Here is a 19,841-nt window from a genome sequence, read left to right as displayed (position 1 = left end):
TTTTTGTTCATCTGTGAATTAGTCTGTACAAATTTCATTTTTTCATATCAATTTTAAAAAAAAATACATATTACATGAATCTTCTCTCATTCCTCTGATGAAAGAAAGGTGGCATGCACGACTCTCTCTCTTTCTGCTTTATTCTTACAAGCAGCCTGTGAAGTATGGGTAGCGGGGAGGGGGTGAGAGAGTGTGCTCCAAGATAATCGACTGTGTTATCATGGCTCAATGGGAACTAGAAGCAGGAGTGCCCAGGTTTCGACCTAACTCTTCTAATCACTACACCACACCAGCTCCTTACCTTTCTTTTTAGTTTCAGAGTTCAATTCATGATAAAGAGGCATGGCAAGAGCGCAGCCCAATGCTCCAAATCATTATAGTGTGGTATCCATGGAACTGATATGGCAGAAGCTGGATGCCTGCAAGCCGAGCTCTCCAACAATATTTTGAACAGATTGCCCTGTCGTATGACAAGGAAGCTGCAGGGTATGTAGGTACGAAGTCTTGCCCTTGCATTAATGTCTCCTAATGGGACTGGGAGAAGGTCTATGCCATGTCAGCTATGCCTGGCAGACAGCAGATGAGAAAAGCAGACCTACCACTACTGGAACTCTCCCTGATGTTGCTGCCAATTTTTAAAACCGCATTGTTCCATTCTCCATATAGTGACTGTAAAATGAAATTAATTCTGCTAAATTTTTGCAACCCTCCTGTGACACAAGGACAAGGGCTTTGCAATTGGCTTGGCTGAACCCAGAGTGGAATTAGCCCTGTTTCGATTGATCTGGGTCATGTCTGAATCATATCGGGTCAGGCCAAATTTGGATTCGGGCATGATTCAAGCCAGACAGTGTACCTCCACAAACATTACAAAACAGTATGATACAAGGAAAACACTAGAGTAGAGGGAGGAAACAAGAGAGCTAGACTTTGCTCTTTGAGAGCTCTAGCTCCCAATGAGGGGCAAAAATCTCAGGCCCACTGTCCAATCAAAGTGCTTGGGTGGGAAGAATATGTTCCTTTTTCTCTTTTCCATTTTCTCATTTAGGAAAGAATTCATTCTTGTTCCGCAAAGGATGATTAGAATCTTTAAGTATATTTTGTGTTTTATGTAGTTTGTGTTGCTCCTTCCTTCATACTGTCACTACCCAAAATCAATATCGCTTTCATAGCCCTTTTCTAATCCAGGCTCATTTTCCCTCATTCCTAATATTTGTTGATTATTCAGTGTGATGGTTATAGCACTGTGTTAGGACTAATGCACTCCATTTATCTTCAACTCTTCATCCCACCTCATTTTAGTCTGATGTTGATTTCAATCTGCTGAAGAGACTAGATACCCAGCAAACATATTAGCCAACTTTATGCGAGAGCAAATTTTAAATACTGTATAAGTAGCATGAAAAGCACTAGACCAATCTGCCTCAAAGTTCATAGGAATAAATCACACACAGAGAGGGTTGCCACATCTCCAGAGTTCATGCATGTGCATTAAAAAAACATAAATGTTATGGGCATTTTTGTTTCTCAGGCTATCAATCATTCACATTTCCATATTAATTTATGAGTCCAGATCAGGTAAGAGCAGGGTCAAATAATCTCGAACCAATTCCTCAAAGAATCTGAATCACCTAATTAGGTTCTGAACTGTACACAATCCTAACATATAGAAAGATCTTGGATAGGATTTCTTAGGGGCATGGACTTACTGAAAGCTAGAAAACCTGTAGCTCTCAGACATTTCTGCTCACACAAAACTGTGACCATTGTCCATGATGGCTGGCTCCAGTAGAAGTTTTAAACTGAAACAACAGGATGGTGAAATATTCCTCTCCCACCCACAATTATTCTGCAGTTACTCCAGGAAAGAGCCATCAGAGGAACTTAAACAGAACACTATAATCAGCGAAAAGCTATGTCTAGCATTTCTTTGTATTTCCTACTGCTTGTACCTTGAAGCATGGTCACATCTTCCTCAAACGTAAAGTGCCCTTAAAGCAGGGTTGGGCAGGCAATACTTAGTTGTCCAGATACTGGACTAAAACTGTCATCAGCCTTCATCACTGGCTATGATAGCTTGGCTGATGAGAGATGTAATCCAACAGCCTATGGCAGTTGGCCATCCTTGCTTTTAAGGCACAACCAGACATTCAGATCAGTCCCATTATCCTGCCTAGCATCTCCCCTTTCCCTGGAGAGAACCAGGGCTTGGAGAAGTTATGTTTTAAGACTGCAACACCCAGAATATCCATAGCAAGGGCCATGCTAGGTTTGAACTTCTGGGAGCTGTAGTCAGGAAAAGCCATTTTTCCAAGCTCTGAATAGACCAGTTTACAATCTGGAGGATGCAAATAATACCCTCAATTTGTTGATCAAGGGTTCATTTCTGGAGTCATATCTTCTATTAAAGCTTTGGTGATGTGCCCCATCTTTTAATTTCTGCTGGATTTCTTCCTGTCTCTCACCCACCCCGTCAAATTTCCCGTCTTCTGTGGAAGAATTAGGACACTTGGAACAACTGAAGATTGACCTCTTCCTCATTAATAGCCCTCTTCATTGACATTGTGCCATCAGGAACTCAAACCTTTTGCCTATGCTGGGAGCAAAGCTTGGGAGAAAGGGCTTTGCTCAATTGATTAATTGCATTTCAACCTAGCAAGGTCTACCCTTATTAAAATCAGTGTCTAACCTAATGGAGACCAAAACCTTTAAAGCACAGCCACCACTTTAACAGATAGCTTGAAACTGTGTAAATTACTCTGTTTGTTCTGGGAGCACAAATGAGTCAAGCAGACCTGAGAAGAAAAGAAAGAGGCAAAAAAGATTTGAGAGAGAACAGGAATTAATATAATGATTCCCATGATTATATTTAGCAGGATTCTGATGCTAGCAAATGTCAATAATACTTTCTTCTGTTGAACGTTCAGAGACATGCAGGCAGGGACATCAAAGGATGCCCAGGGACTGCCAGATGGAGACAAAGGACATCAGGTCCAGAGCTATCAAGGGTTTTTAGGAGAGGGATCTGTGTTAGCCACTGAATTCCTGACTGCACCTGGCAGTTTTATCCTCTGTAGATTCAGACAAATCAATCAATCACTGTTGTGTGATCACAGTCCCTACAAAACTCATTAATAAAGATTTCCAAAACAAATAAATTAGATGGGCATACCTTAAAAAACAAATAAGTGTCATAAAGGCAAATATCGTCTTGTGTGTTCTTTGTGCAGAAAGAAGAAATGTAGCTGTGAGTTCTCTGATGGACTGATTTTTATCAGCAAGAAAATATTTTAAATATCAATCCAAGGTCCTACCTAAGAGATCACTCATTACAAGGGCTAAGGAGTCCGATACGCCCGTCCATGAAAAACTGCATACAAAAAGGACATGCTCCAGATTTTCAATGTCTTCATCATTACAGGGCTGTAGTCAATTTTCATATGACACACAATAATAGTATCCATCTAAGACTGCAGATGGAAAGCAATTAAATCTGGCTCTTGAAAAGATCTACCGGTATTTTTCCAGATACCTGGCACTTTGGATTTGAACTTTGAATTCAAAGTTCAGGACAAAATGCAAAGGTGAGCAGGTTAGCAGGCATTTGATATTGACTATATTGATAGTCAATATCCCTAATCTGCTTTTCTAAAATAGACCTAACTGCCTTGAGCTCATGGATGTGAAGAAAACATATAGACCTAATAACTGCAGTTGAGTAGGAAAGGTTTTAAGACAGGAACGAGTATAGACATATTTTTGTAGAAGGTGAAAATATACTACAGAAGTGCATATAACACTTGAGTCCAGTATCTGAAAATGGATAGCCAGGCTGTGTATTTGTAATGCAACACCTGTCACAAGTCATAAACCTGCTGAAGGAACACATCTTCGCAATCCAAGGATAGAGCTTTAAAAAAATATTGAGAACACTCTCAATATTTGGATAAAATACCAAAATCCAGTTTGGGATTCCATACAGCAGTTGAGGTAAGATACAGGTAAGATACAGGTAAAATACAGCAGGTAAAAACTGGCATTAAAATCTATTCCCAAATGTCAGCTGGAATATTATACCAGGGCATGTTCAAAGAAGAACCCAGGGCATCAGTAATGAGAGCCAAAGGAGTTTGGAATTTTTTATTTAGTGAGGATTTTGTTGAAACATTCCATATTTTCTGGATTGCTTGCCTCTTTTTAGAGATTATCAGTGGTTTACAGTTTCATAATATTTTTGGGGTAAAGCATTTACATTTTCCATTCTGTAGTGATTATATACCTTTCTCAGTTGTTTTTCACTGCACAGCAGTCCTTATCAAACCACTTGGGACTAAGTGTTTGCTATAAAGCTCCTGAACGAAATTTCTTGGAGTTAAAACTGCATTCAGAGCAAGGATTGTAGTTGAGCAGTTACTGTATTTAAGGCAGAGGAAACACTCTAAGGTCTCTCCCACAGAAAAAAACAAGAAAATCAGTTACCTTATTACTGCTTTTCTCAGTCCAGTCTTGTGTTTGAGACTAGGAGCTATATCTTGAAAATGAGATTTGGCATTCAAATGAAAAGCATTTGATAGGGAGAGAGTGGTGATGAGAGAAAGAGGGTCACTATCAAGCCTATGGCCCACAGAGCATTCAGGCATCCATTTAGATAAGAAGTGGGAAATCAACAAAAAATCCACCACACTGTTTCCATGTCTAGACACACAGGTGAATTCTACACTTCTGTAAAAGAAGAAGAAGAAGATTATAATGATGAAGAAGCATCCATTTAAAATTACAAGGGCAAAAAGGCTTACTATTTAGTTCACCATAGATCTTCAGAAATTCTGTCATAGCTGAAGGCAAAAATCTTGTTATCAGCTGCCCCCACCCAACCAGAAAAATTATTATTTGGGCCTGATATCATATTAAAATCACTCATTATAAGTAACTGGGCTCTGGAGGAGATAGATTCTAGTCCTGTTAAATAATTGTTCAAATCTTCCCAGGCTAAGTTGATACTGTTCTGAGAGGGAAGAGAGAGGATACTGATCAGGACACTGATCAGAAGGGACTTCGCTCCAAGATCAGTATAACCAGCCACTGCTACTTTCCCACTGGGGGTGGGGGCACTTGACAGATGCTTGGAGGGGTGTAGATATCAATATCACCAAGACAGCCTTAGGTCTACCTTTTCCTTTAGTGGGCTGAGTGGGTACATCATTTACTAAAAACTCATTTAAGTGGATCTTTTGGTGGCCCCGGTTTCTTGAATAAAGGTCACATCACTGGCTCTTAAATAATCCTTAATATTGGCATCCCTTTGCTTGGAGGTCCACCTTACTATGTTTCACGATACAATCTGAAGCTTGTCACATGCCTCCACCATTTTTTTCCTGTCTATCCTGACCAGTGTCAGGCAGCAGAGAGAAAGCTCGGGGGGGGGGGGGGATCTTGTTGCAAGTCTGTCAGTTTATGTTGACAATATGATTCAGTTCCCTATCTCTGTAGAGAAAAACACATCCAGATCCTTTTGGGAGGTCAATTTTGGATGTTACAACTTGAGATGTCGATAAGGGAGCACATTGTCTCACTTTTTCACAGTGCAGGTATCTTCTTTACAGACATTCCTCACTGGTCATTGAGGCCTCTGAAGGGACAGTAAAATTGCATTCCTTAGTGGTAAAGTAGTTTATTCCAAGCATACAGTCATTTTTACTTTGGTTGCCAGCTTTCTCACTTTTCTGGTTATATAACCTTGCTGACGGCTAATTATCTCCATGTCCCAAACCTGAGGTCTTTCATTCTTGTCTGTGGTCCCACAGTAAATGAGAACATTTTGTAGAGATGAAAGACTGTCAATTATTTCCTCTTGTGAATGTGGAAGTGGGACTATGTAGGAGTTTAAAAGCTTCAATTCTTCTGGGTCTAAATCAACCCTTAGCTCTTGTATAATTTGTTGGTGTTGCCACTTTGGACTCTGACTAGGAGTCTTGTAATGATTAATTTGAGTCCTCCAAGATACTTAGTGGACTAACCTCATTAAGACTTCTATTATTTCTTGGTTGTTCAAAAAACAGAGAAATAGGAGTATTATTTTTGAAGATCCTATTCACTGACATGTCTGCATTAAGAAGTTTATTCCTATCCTCATATAGTCTCTTAACATTCACTCAACTCCCAAATGTGACCACAATATGAGGAGAGTGGTAGTCATAAAACAAATATTTTATATCAAGAATATCATCAATATTGAGAGGCCATTTTACTCAGTACTTCTGAAAAGTGGGTTTTGCATTGTCAAAGGGAAAGCAGGCCTTTTGGTTTTGGTAAATTAGGAAAGGCCAGCTTGTGTCAATTTAATACTAGGTCCCATTTCTGTGGCATTTTTGGTTTAATTTTTCCCTATATTGATCAGTCTCTTGTAACTTATTATTTGAGTGAGTTTGTCCGGCTACTGTGTATTGCCCTGGGTCTTGTGTTGCACCAATGGATGGTCTTAATCCATTTTTCTCAGTCAAAGGAACAGATCATTAGATCACTCTTTATTCCTTAGGGATGAATGCTTCCTGTCTCTCGGTTGTGCCTCCTATTTGGGGGGATTAGAAATCTTCTTAGGTATAGACTGAACAGACTTTTAATTTCTTCTGGACTTTCTTCCATTGTTTAGTTGAATTTGGTGTTTTCCTTGAAGATTTGATGTTTTACTGTTTTTTTCTGGGGAGTTTTCTTCCTCTTTTTCTTCAATTCCTTGCTAGGTTCTTTGCTTTCTTCTTCATTTTTGATGTCAGTGTTTAGATCATTCTCTTTTGACTCAACTTCACTTCTAGTATTGTTTTCTTTTGGAAGTAGGGCCTCTTGTCTCTCTTTAAAAACTCAGCAGAGTGGTTAACAAGTTGTCACTTTCTCTCAGGAATTTCTTGATTAAGTTCAACTCTTCAGCTATAAAGACTGGATATTTTTCCACTCTGCTCTCCTTAGAAATAAAATTTTCCCATAGGCATGCCTCTTGGTTGGAGCATGAAGGTGGAATAAACATGTTTTCCTCTAAGGTTTTGGATCCTGAGACCTCAAGAACTTTTTCCTCATCGTGTTGGATAGAGAAACTTTCTCGGACTGGCCCAAATATGCTGTCTTATTTTCTAAAAAGGGTTGGGGCTCCTGCAGTATCGAAGAGTTAACTCCAGTATTGATTCAGCACAGTCAATTTCACACATACACATATAAACCAAGTTTGGAGAGAGGGAGGCAGAGAGAAAGGAGAAGGACATGCAGAGAAGAGAGAGTACAATCGTCCACCATCCCAGATATCTCCAGTGGAGACAAAAGAAAGGAATTCTCTTCCCCCCTTTTGCATCTTGTATTTACACACACACACACACACACACACACAGAGAGAGAGAGAGAGAGAGAGAGAGAGAGAGAGGAATTGTATGGAGGGTGCAAAGCAAATAAAAAAGGAAAGTCTCTGTGTGCATTCAAACAAGAGAACTATCAAATGGGATCTGTGTCCATGTAAAAATGAAAGAGACTCTTAAGCCTTCTGCAGATTCGCGTACACCTCTCCGTTCACACATTGCCTTCCAGTTGCACTTGCCTTTTCTGTCTATCTTTTGCATGCAAACAGGCAACACACCCATGGGGGAAAAGAAGAAGAAAAGTCTCTTTGTTTGTTTATTTTTAAAAAGCTTTCAACTTGCTGATATCCTGAAGTGGCTTGTTAATTAAGCACTTTGTGGTGCTGGAAATCCAAACCAGGAGGAGGCTTGGCAGCTTTGACAGCTGCAAGGCTCAGTTTTAGTCTTGTTCCCAGGGACTGCATGCACTGGGAATAGACTAAACTGGAGTGCACCAAGAAAAGTAGAAGCCCCTGTCAAGGGTCAAAAAGGTGCAGGTTGGGGGGGGGGGCAGCTTGGACAAATTGGTCTGCTCATCATGTGGATGCTGGGAAAAAAAGCAAACCAATCTGCCCCAATGGGGATAAATGCCTGTCTGGAATGCCCTTAATTCCCAACTTAAGTAACATGGTGGTAATTCCAGGCTTTCCAGATTTTTACAGCTATCCACCAGAGTCGGTGGCACTAAGAATCTCTCCCTTTTATACTAGTAATGCAGATAATATAAGTAACTCTAGCTCAAATAACTCCACCCCTACGATGCAGTTAAAGCTAGGCACACCAACAATGCTAATTAGAAGGCAGTAACTCATTTGATTTCCTCTCTCCTATGGCCTTGTGGATTCTTCCTGTAATTTTGTTATTTCCTTTCTTTGGGCAATATATAAAGGATGGGGGCAATATGGAGCTCCTTGTTTTGCAGAAATGTTAAAACTTGCATATTCTCCCTCACTCCTTATCAATAGTGCAGCGCTCCTTGCCCAAAGAAAGGAAGTAACAAAATTACAGCAAGAATCCACAGCAATATTACAGTAATATTTTTATTGTATTTTTCCTACTTCTCTACATGTTGTTGCAATCAGAGGTTTATTACAGTGTATACAATTTGTTTCATCTCATCCTATTCTTACTAATATATTAGTGATCTAATCTATTCTACTTCATTTGATGTAGATTCAATCCAGGTGTAAAGCAGTTCCCATTTGTTTTTCTCCACTCCTGTTATTCTGTTGTTTAATGTGTCTGTCAAGATGTCCATTTCTGCCAGCTCTTGAGTCTTCTCAATAAATTGTTCTTTTGTCAATAATTTTGTGTTCTTCCACTTGTTGGTGTATAAAATTCTTGCTGCAGTTATCAGATGTAAAATCAAATAAACCTTGTTTTTTTCAATTATGTTGTTTGTTGTTTAGTCATTAAGTCGTGTCCGACTCTTTGTGACACCATGGAACAGAGCACGCCAGGCCCTCCTGTCTTCCACTGCCTCCAGGAGTTTGGTCAAATTCATGTTGGTAGCTTCGGTGACAGTGTCCAACCATCTCGTCCTTTGTCGTCCCCTTCTCCTCTTGCCGTCACACTTTCCCAACATCAGGGTCTTTTCCAGGGGGTCTTCTCTTCTCATGAGATGGCCAAAGTACTGGAGCCTCAGCTTCAGGATCTGTCCTTCCAGTGAACACTCAGGGTAGATTTCCTTCAGAATGAATAGGTTTGATCTCCTTGCAGTCCAGGGGACTCTCAAGAGTCTCCTCCAGCCCTTTCAATTATAAGTGGTATCATATTCAATAGAAAAACCTCTGGTGCTAAGCCAATTTTAACTCGTAAAATGTTCTCTACAATTTCATGAATCATTTTCTGAAAATCTTTAGCCCTACTACATGTCCACCACATATGAAAGAAACTCCTTACTTTCTCTTCAAATTTCCAACATTCATTGAATACATTTTTATACATTTTGGCTAATTTCTCTGGTGTTATGTACCATCTATAAAACATTTTATAAACATTTTCTTTTAAGCTTATAGATTTAGAATTTTAATGTTCCGTTCCCATATTTGTGACCAGGCACTTAGTTAAATATTATAACCGATGTTTTGAGACCATTTTATCATACAGTCCTTCACAATTTCATCTTCCATTTCTTGTTCCATCAAAATATTATATAAACATTTAATCAATTTTCCCTCTGAATCTAGTAATCCTTTATCCAAAACTGTTTTCTCTTTATAAAACTCTATAGCTTTGTCTTTTGAATATTGTGGTTTTAGCCCACATCCTTCTATTGATTCAGACATAAAGCGGAGTAATCAGATACCCATCCAGACACTGCAAAGAAGGGACAGGATCCATCCAACAATAGCAAGCAAAGGACTATGAAGCTACAGATTTTGGACAGACAAGAAGAAAGCAGGGAGTTTGTCTTTCTTCACACCCATATCTTTTCCTAATGATTGATGAAGGCTTTTAAAAATTACAACTGAATCTCTGAACCCCATTCCAGCAAATAATTTTAATCTTTTCCATGTTTTAACATTTTAATCTTTTAATTTAATTTTTAAATCATATATTGTTTAATTTACCTTTTAATATTTAACTTATTGTGTTTTTAAATTGTGTGAATGTTAATGTTGTGAGCCGCTTTGGGTCCCTTGTTGGGAGAAAGGCGGCATATAAATAAAACCAAAACCAACAACAACAAAAACAACAACAACTCTTGATGATGACTGCAAGTGGAAACAAAACAACACAATGTATATTTATAGAGTTAATCATATGCATTGCACAACCATTGGTGAAGATGTTCTAAAGCTTGACAATGAACTACTCTGTCGTGCCACAGTGTGAAAGTAGATCTTATTCTAAAACAAATGGCCCCACATCCCTCTTTGACTCACCTTAATGGAAAATCTTGTGTATCTTCCAGCATTTATGAACAGCAAGTACATTACAAACAAGGAAAGATGTGTGGTCCTTACACAATACAAAAGCAAGGACCGGTGAGACCTTTATTAGACCAGTAACAAAAATTGTAAAATATCTAGCTTTGGGCCTATACCAGTCTTCACCAGGCTATGCACCAATATATTGTGGATAGTGCAAAGGGGAAAATGAAAGTCCCAAAAGTCATGGCAAATATGTGTGCCAGGTCTGTATCTTAAAAGCAGTTGCAAAATGCAGGCTGTAAATACATGTCAGGAGTGTAGGTTTCAAATTTTACCCCTGGTGGCTCTTGGTTGGATTCCATCTTCCAACTCATCAAACATTTCTCCCTTCCACGTCACCTTTCTTTGAAACTCAAGGTCCCTATATGTTCAGGAAAAGAGGTTACACAGAAATGTGACAAAACCCCCACCAGAGATCTGGGGGGGGGAAAACTTGCTTTACCCACTAGGTGAACCCAAACTGATAGTATTACCTGGTGGTTGGAAGCAGATGTTTTCTTCAGTTTTTAGTTCTGCTTGGCTGATGTTAAGTGTCTTCTAGAATGGTCATCTGGGTAACTACATTCATACTCCACCTTTCCTCAGGTGAGCTTGACAGGATATATGTGGCTCTCTGTTTGTCCCTCACAACCACCCTCTGAAGAGAATCAGGCAGGGAGAGAGAGAGTGATGATGGGCCACACAGGCCATCCTGTGAGCTATATGGGCAGTGGAAACTAGAACCTGGAGCTCCCAAGTTTCATACCAATATTCTCATTATGTGTAGTAAAGAGTTGATGGACAACATCAGCTGCTATTTGCCCATGGTGTGTAGACTTGCAGCCTAAAATGCTCCAATGCAGTTGGTAGCAAAGACTTTGAGAGAGCCCATGGGAAAGAATAGTGGAAGCAGCTTTGAGACCTGAGAGAATCTGTTGCCTTCTGTAGGGAAGTTCAGCTTGCTTCTGTAGGAGTCTCAAGTTTTTAAGATGCTGGGGATGTCCATTTGTAAATCATACCAAATTGTAAAATGCACCATAAGGATCCCATAATTTCTTGTTCAAAGGAAATAAAATCCCACAATACAACCCCTGAACATCTGGACTTATTCCAAGACACTTGGTGTCCTACATCTACCTTCATGGGTTTCTTCAAGGAGACCACATCACACCAAAACGGCAGAAGACACGTTGAGGTCCTACAGGTGTCCTCCTGATCTAAAAGATAATTGTTGCTGACTGTTTTGAGTTGAGTGCCATAGCAACTGCTCTGTAGAGTTCTAGGCCACTTCAGAATGCTGCCTACAGCCAGATGGAAGGCGAATTCTACGAGAAGCCTGCCTGCGGTCATGCAATGGGTTTTATGGCTTGGCAAGGAATCCACAGGGCCAGCCTAAGACTTTTTGCTGTTTGAGGTAAAGAAGAAATAAATTCTCCACACAAATCAAGGGAAATAGCACCTAAGTTGAATGAAGGTTTTGGCACTGGAGGCAGGAAATGGTAGAAATGCCTCTCCTGGTGGTAAAAATGTGGCAATTAATTAATAACTAACAATTTACTGCCTTTCCCTGATTTTTTTTTAAATGCTGCCTAATGGTAGGGCTGACCCTCTGTATTCACCACACACAATTCTGGGCCATCCCAGAATCTACACATGTAGATTAGTCGCAAGGCCTAGCAGCAGTCCTAAAAGCATTGGTTAGTTTCTCCCCCCTGCAGAATGAATACCAACAGCATCAGTCTTTTAACAGAACACTATCACAAATTAATGTGAAAAATAAAATGCAAAATCCTTGGTTTACTGTACATTGTTTGGCTGGGCCCTTTATTTGAGTGGCATCTTTCCCCCTACAAGTAGATCACAAACGATTGGTGTAATTCGTATCAACTCCTGTCTTTGAGAAGCTGGCTAGAAATGTCTGATTTCAAGGAAGCCATCAAACCAGACGACAGATGGCGATAAATTCTAATGGCGCCAACATTGACTGGACTGTGTTCAAGAGTATGCATTTCAAAAACTCGTTGTTATCCATTCAAAGCCATCACATTCCCTGTGGAACACCCACTCAGTGATGCAAATATTTAGTTTGGTATTGGGTAGCCCTGGCAGTTACTTCACACACTGTTCCATCAAAAGGGGGTTTGTTTTCTTTCAGAAAGAAAAATTAATATGAGCTCTTTTTCATACAAAGGCAGGTTAGGATTGATTGGCCAGCCATTCATGCCATCTGAAACATGGAGCCAAATTCTGCCATTGTGAAATCATTGAGAATTATGTTGAAGGGGAAGAAATCAGCCTTCAAAATGGAGTGTGCTTTTGATGACTTCCATTGGACACAGAGTCCTGATGCCTAAGTCTGTGTGTGTCCAGGAGCAGAGATGTAAGATATTTTTAAACTCACAGGGCTTTCGGTAGCCAGCCATAAGAACAGGTAAGGGAAACAGGATGCAGGGGAGAGGGAAATGTACATATTGTTACCTGCCTTGAGTGGGTTATGTGTGAATCAATAAATGAAAACAGCAGAAGAAATGAGCAACCAGAATGATGCTGAAAGAGGAGTGTTACAATCTGTGGAACATTCAGACATTTCAGACCTAAGGAAAGGTCTTTTTTTTTTTTATTGCACTTCCCAGAATCTCTCAGCCAGCCTGGAAGGCAACCATTCCTGCTGAGATATTCTGGGAGTTGTAGTCCTTGAAATTAACTTTATCAAAAACTGCTTGTTCTTAAAGAAAACCGACAACTATTTTCTTCATCTTTCCTAGTTTGTCTCAATGCCTGGAAGTTACATCTGGACTTACTTTGGGTTGTTAACAAGCCAATATTTTGCTGATCAAGCCGATAAAACCATGTTTTGTCCAACAACCAGTACACTTCTCCATTTAACTGCATAGTTTTAGTTACACACGGATTTTTTTCAATAAACAAACAAATAAAAAATATCCAAATAGATATATACAAACATAAATATTCAATAAATACTGTACTGTTATTCATCCCCTGGTAGTGGCCTGAGAAAGATAGGTCTCAGGCTTACCAAGGCCTCTGTTTTTGGCAGTGTGGCTGCCCCCGATGGCAGCATCCGGCCAGCCCCCTCTGCTGGCACAGCACCTCCATATGGCAATTGGGGAAGGTGCCAGGGTATGCTGGAGGTTGGGGGAAGGTACGGAGGTGTGTGTGTTCCTGTGTGATTCAACCATTAGTGTTTTATAGTTGCTTCACAGGGCATAAGAGTTATACAGTACACAGAATTTGAACTGCACAGGGGTCCTATGCCACTAACCCTAGCATTGTTAAGGGAGAAGTCTACTCAGGGCTAAAAACCTAAAAACCATCCACATTTTATCTGGTCTGTCTTGATCCATCCCAGCTCTACTCCAGATTTACTTTGGCCCTTCTTCCATATCAGCCAAGCTCTGCTCCTGAAATATTGGCCTTCCTCGGACTACCTCCATCTGCCAGTTTCTGCCCTGACGTTGCTTCTTGTGACTGTTCTCTTGTGCTACTGAAGGAAAAGGCCTTGTACCTCAGTAGCTTTGCATGCAGAAACTTCCGGGTTCTCACTGCAGTGTCTCCGATTAGAAACATAGGAAACACTGAAACCTGGCTTATACTGAGTCAGACCGTTATTCAATGTAGCCCATTATTGCCAACTTTGATTGGTAAGGGCTGTCCAGGGTTTCAGGTAGAATTACTTCATCGTCCTCCCTGGAAATCTCTGTTTGTCTCTGATTCAATTACTGACCAGGGCTAATTCTGCTTTGCCTTCAGAATCTGAAAAAAACCTGGTGGGTATGGTGGAATGGTAGTTAAAAGGGTCAGGAAGTGGATGGTGTGAAAAGCCTCTGGCTGGTAAGTCAGAGTAGCCAATACTGGCGTTGAGGAGGAAAAAAGTATCTGAAGTCCAGCAGCATAATTTAAGGATTATATGACTCATCAGCTATTGCAGTTTTCCAGAAATTGCAAATTTCTGACCCCCCCCCCCCCAACAAGGTCTGAGGCTCCCTTGTGATCCTTTTCATCATGGGGGAACTGGCGGTGGCTGCTGGATATGAAGTCTTTCATTTCCAAATATTGCCACTGCTGGGATGATTTTCCTGCACATGCCAATTTTTGGAAATTAAAATTCCCCCCTCACCCTGTGGCCCTCAATAATTTCATCACAAGAAAGGGGATCCAAAGGGAACCTCAGGACCTTTGTGGGAGGGGGGCGTTCAGGGGGTTTAGGAAGTTTTAATTTCCAAAAAGAACTGCCACAGCTGATGACATCATGAGCCTTATGCTGTGCAAGTTACACTGCTGGAGATCAGCCACATTCTGATCTGGTGTAAGGCAGCTTCCTTTGGGATGAAAGTTTTGAAAATCAATTGTTAGCAAATAAAGATATAATACATTCATGTACATATACAGTGATGCACAAACATAGAAGATTTATATGAAAAATTCCATCTCCTTCTATATGTGTGCGTGAATGTAATATGTCTTGGATTGCCAGTTTCTCATCTGGCCCATTGCCATTGTCTATTGAGCATTTCCCTTTACCCTTTTGGGCCTGAAAAAACATATGTTACGGTTACTAATGAAAGCAGGGATTATTAGAAATTTAAAATGCTTTAAAAGTGTGGGGGAAGGGAGTTCATGGTGCGTTCTCACTGAGATCCCATAGATATATTTCTAGGTTTGCTTAACTGAAAGTAGTAAAATAGAATGTCTTTAAAGAAAATGCCAGCACCCCCATTGGTTCTTGTAACAGAGCTAATAAAAGGTAATGATAAATATTGATCTTCATTAGCACATCTAGGTGCATGTTAAAAACAATTATGTGGTTGTAAAGTAAATAAATGCAAAACTTGGTGAACTAGCAAATCTAATGAATAAATAAAATGTTAGAACAGAAATCCCCAATAAAGTATAGTACTTAGCTACATTAAAAAATATATATATATAGAAACTAAGTTTATAGAAACCACAGGCTGGTTTATGAAATGGAAATGAAAACTGAGGGTGATTCCAATTAAAGTCAAAGTAATCTACTGTTAAGACCTATTTTTCAATGGGCATTGAGTCAAATATTTTACAGTGCTGAAGCTAAAGGAACTAAAAGCCAAAATATAATGGTATTGGACAGCTTGATCCTATAATCCTGCTATGCCGTTAATAGCAAACTCAACTACAGCTGATTCAAATTTTTACATTTTGAACTCTGGCTCAAAAGGTGGTGGAAGACATGAGTGTTAAACTACACTTTTATGCAACCAAGTCTGGGTTATAAAAAAAATTTGGAATAGTGTCCTCATAAAACTTGAACAGCACAGTTCTATGCATGGTTACACAAATGCAATAGGATTTACTCCCAGGCAAATATGAATGTCAGTTCAGACAAACTCACTTAAACTGGGCTTTTGAAGGAGACCTTCCTGGTAGATTTGTGACATTTCTTGTTCTTTTAATGGACAATCCTTCCTAATCTTACTGTGAATAATCTTTGATTGCATTTGAGAGAGATGACTGAGTACAGTAAAAACGGAGCCAGTCTGGATAATGCAACAGAAAAGAAGTTGAATTCATTTTGCAGTAAGGCCACAAAATCAGAACACACATACAAATACCCCTAATATACGCAAATAATAATAACAACACAGATTCCCTATATGCGCCTTCTTGGCAATTAAGATCAGCAGGGGAGACCCTTCTCTTGGTCCCATTGCCAGCACAAGCACAGCTGATGGGGACACGGGAGACAGGGCCTTCTCTGTGGCAGCTTCTAGGCCAGTAATGGCGAACCTATGGCACGTGTGCCACAGCTGGCACGCAGAGCCCTCTCTGTGGGCATGCAAGCCATAAGTCACCAGATCGCTACTCCCCTCCCCCACACAGCCAAACCTGAGAAGGTGGCTGCAGCCACGGTACTGGTGCCCCAACAGCCGGCGGGCCAGGATCCGGAGCAGTTGGCACTGAAAGCGGATCCAGGGTGGGGTCTCGAGGCACCTCCGTGCCTAGGATTCCTCCTTCCACTGCCACTTCCACTTCCGCTGCCACCACCTGCCTCCCACTAGTTTCCCCCCCCCCCAGTTTCGTCACTCGGGCTCAAAAAGGTTCACCATCACTGTCCTAGGATATGGAACGCTCTCCCTCAGGAGATCAGGATGGCCCCTTCCCTGTTTCCCTTCCAAAAAAAGCTAGACTATCTCCTCAGGCAGGCTTTTAACAATTACAACTGAATCCCTGAACCCAATTTTAGCAGATCATTTCAATCTTTTCCATGTTTTAATGTTTTAATCTTTTAATTGTATATACAATCACATATTGTTTTAAGATTTAACTGGTTTTTTAAAAAAAATTGTGTGAATTTTAATGTTGTGAGCCACTTTGGGTCCCTTGTTAGGAGAAATGTGGAATAATAATAATAATAATAATAATAATAATAATAATAATAATAATAATAATAATAATAATAATAATAATAATAATAATAATAATAATAATAATAATAATAATAATAATAATAATAATAATAATAATAATAATAATAATAAAAAGAGTCAGAAACTGTAGTAATAATCGAATGAGGAGGATTATATTTAATATGATAAAGAGCAGATACATTTATAGAGTCTTACAGATTCAACCGACCCTTTGAGGGCAACCATAATGCTGATGCAGCCCAAGATGAAATTGAGTTTGACAGCTCTGATCTAGATCCATTTCAATCTGACTTCAGGCCTGGTTATGGGACAGAGACAGCTGTGCACATGCACAGAGGGAGCAGGCTGGGCTCCGGGAAGGGAAGCCAGGCCCACTGCCTCTGCGGGTGGCGGCACAGGTGGCAGCAGGAGGAAGTAGGGAGGGAACAGCGGCCATGAGAAGGGGTGGGTGGGCAATCTTGTTTTGCTGAAGCAAAATGAAGTTTGCTGAGGGGAAACTTTTTTGCTGCTTTGTTCTGCTTTGGCAAAATGGGATGCCTGAACCAGGTCACAAACCAATCTGCGAACCAGGCCTTTTTTCAGGAGAAAGGAAGAGTAAAAATATTTAAAATAAATAAATCATTTTGTTTAAAGTGGCAAGGGATGCCAACCAAAAGAATATACTGTCCTTTCCTTAATAGAAAGAAATATCTGTCCAGCCTTAGGAATGTCTCTCACCATCAGCATTTGGAGGGGGGGAAAGGGGACAGACAGTTTACAGCAGTTCAAATTAGAACAGAAAGTGGACAAGTTAGAAGAATGGGGCTCTAGGTGGAATGAGTTTCAGAAGCCCATGGGACCTAAAGGCTCTGAGAGGCCCGTGATCAGCTGAAAGATAAACTGGCCCCTTTGTTATTTTGCAATTTGAAATGCATCTTTGTGGGTCAAAGCAGTGGCTCCCTTAACCTCCCTTTACCAGCAACCTACTGCAAGGGACTCTAATGTTATGTTGGAGAGCAGTGTGGGATTAGCAGTTATGACGCCTGCTTTAGAAGGGTGCTTCCTTTCCTAACACTCTGTGGCACAGTTGTAAATAAACAAGAATGGCAGAGCTCCTTGAAGGAGAGCCTCCCCTTCAGGAGGCTACTGTTCAGGAAAAGGGTTAAGTGCCCTCCTTTTTGCAGCACACTGTCTCTGAGTGCGTATATACCAATATATATGTGTACAGGCACACAGAAAAACCCACCCACTTACCCCCACACCATGCTTCATGCTATGTATTAGAAAGGGAAATGTACAGAGTGACTTCCTATCTCCTCCTTACCTTTTCCTAACTGCAAAAGAAGAAACAATTGGGCACAGTTAAGTGTGCTGATGAAACAGGCAGTTTTCCACATAGCTCTCTGGAAGCAAAGGCCCGAGTTGCAAAACACTCTTACCCATGACATCATGTTGACAATTCCTTACAACAAGCAGTTATCATTATCAAAAACCTTTCAGGCATTAGATGCAGCTTCTCTTTTTTAGTGGCTCTTCTCAGCTCACCTACCGCCCTCAAGAGTGGATTTATTGTAGTGGAAGCAATTAACAACAAAGTCTCAGATGTTTCTCTGTCTTTCATTTTCTTTCCTCCCACCCCTGCCCCCGCTCGATTGTCCTCTAAAACCCAAGGCATTTCCACTTACTCCGAGGTATTTTGGCCTGAAATTTACCTGATAAGGAAAATTCCAAAGGCAGCTTAATCAAGGAGGCAACATGTCATTAAACCATTTCAAAAATGTATGGTGCAGAACAAAAGACAAAAAATAAGGCTGGGTCTATGTAACTACTAAAGTTCTGTGCAGGTGCTAAGTAAATGCAGAATTTTCTACAGAGTGTTTGTATTATACAGTCTTTCAGAGGGTGGTCTCTCCCACTCTCAATTCTAACATGAAGTTCCTAACCCCAGAGGTGGCCAAACGCCACTTGAGCATTCAGTTCCTAACAACAACCACAACAAGCCATATTGAGGAACAACCCAGGAAAAGTGTTCATCAGTTATGGTTAAAATACTGTACCCAGAAAACCTTTTCCCCCTGATTTAGGAGGAGGAGGTGTGCCATTGAGCGAATCGAGGCACCTGCCTCAGGAAGCAAATGTTGCAGGCACAACTGTGAAGATTGTTCACCAATGTTTGCCACATGGTCCACAATGAAACAGGCTATCCATTAGCGCTGCTGAACTGGAATTCACCTGTCAGAGTGCTAGGTTTCTGTAGACAGAATGAGGTGATTGTGCCATCCCCTCCCCTCATCCAAGAGCAATCTTGAGCATATTGTTGCCCTTGCTTCCAGCTTAGAGACTGGACTAGAGCTGTTGTAATACCAGCTGAGGAACAGAACCAAATACCTGATATGGAGCCGGAAAACAAGGGACCCTATAAGCCGAGCTAAAGACCCCTCACAGACACCTTCTCCTGAGGGTCAAACTGCCTGAAGAGCCAAGGACTGCTCTGTTTCTTCTGTACAACAGTACATGAAGTACCACAGACGGGAGAAATAACCTTCCTGAGTGAAGGTGCTGGCTCTGTAGAACAAGGTGGGGAAACCATTTTGAGGGAAGTCTACCATGGTCCCCCTAGCATTTCCCTTACAAATCTCAGACTTCACTTTTCCAGCCCCTTCCCCCCAACACTCCTTCTTACTTCCCAGCCCCTGTGAAGAGCTCTTGTTCAAGCTGAGGGCAAACTTCCCAGTTTCATGGTGCTGTTATGTGCTGTCAAGTGGCTTCCAACTTATGGAGATCCTTTGAGCTAATGACCTCCAAACATCAACAGGCCTGCTCAGGTTTTATAAACTAAAGGTTGTGTCTTCCTTTATTGAGTCTTCCTATCTTTTCCAATTTTCCTAGCATTGTTATCTTTTCCACAGAGTTTTGTCTTCTCACAATACCGCACAATACCTCAGTTTAGTAATTTTTACTTCTAGAGTGTGCTCAGATTTAATTTGATCCAACACCCAATGTATTTTTCCTCTGGGATTCCATGGTTCTTCTCTGACACAACATTTCAAATGAGTTATCCCCCACACACACACACATTAGATATCTTCACAGCCTAGTTTTAACATCCACCAAGAATACCACAGCATGGATTAACTTGGTCTTGG

This window comes from Pogona vitticeps, chromosome 3 (genome assembly GCF_051106095.1).
Source record: "Pogona vitticeps strain Pit_001003342236 chromosome 3, PviZW2.1, whole genome shotgun sequence".
Taxonomy (NCBI): Eukaryota; Metazoa; Chordata; class Lepidosauria; order Squamata; family Agamidae; genus Pogona; species Pogona vitticeps.
This window is presented reverse-complemented; position numbering follows the sequence as displayed.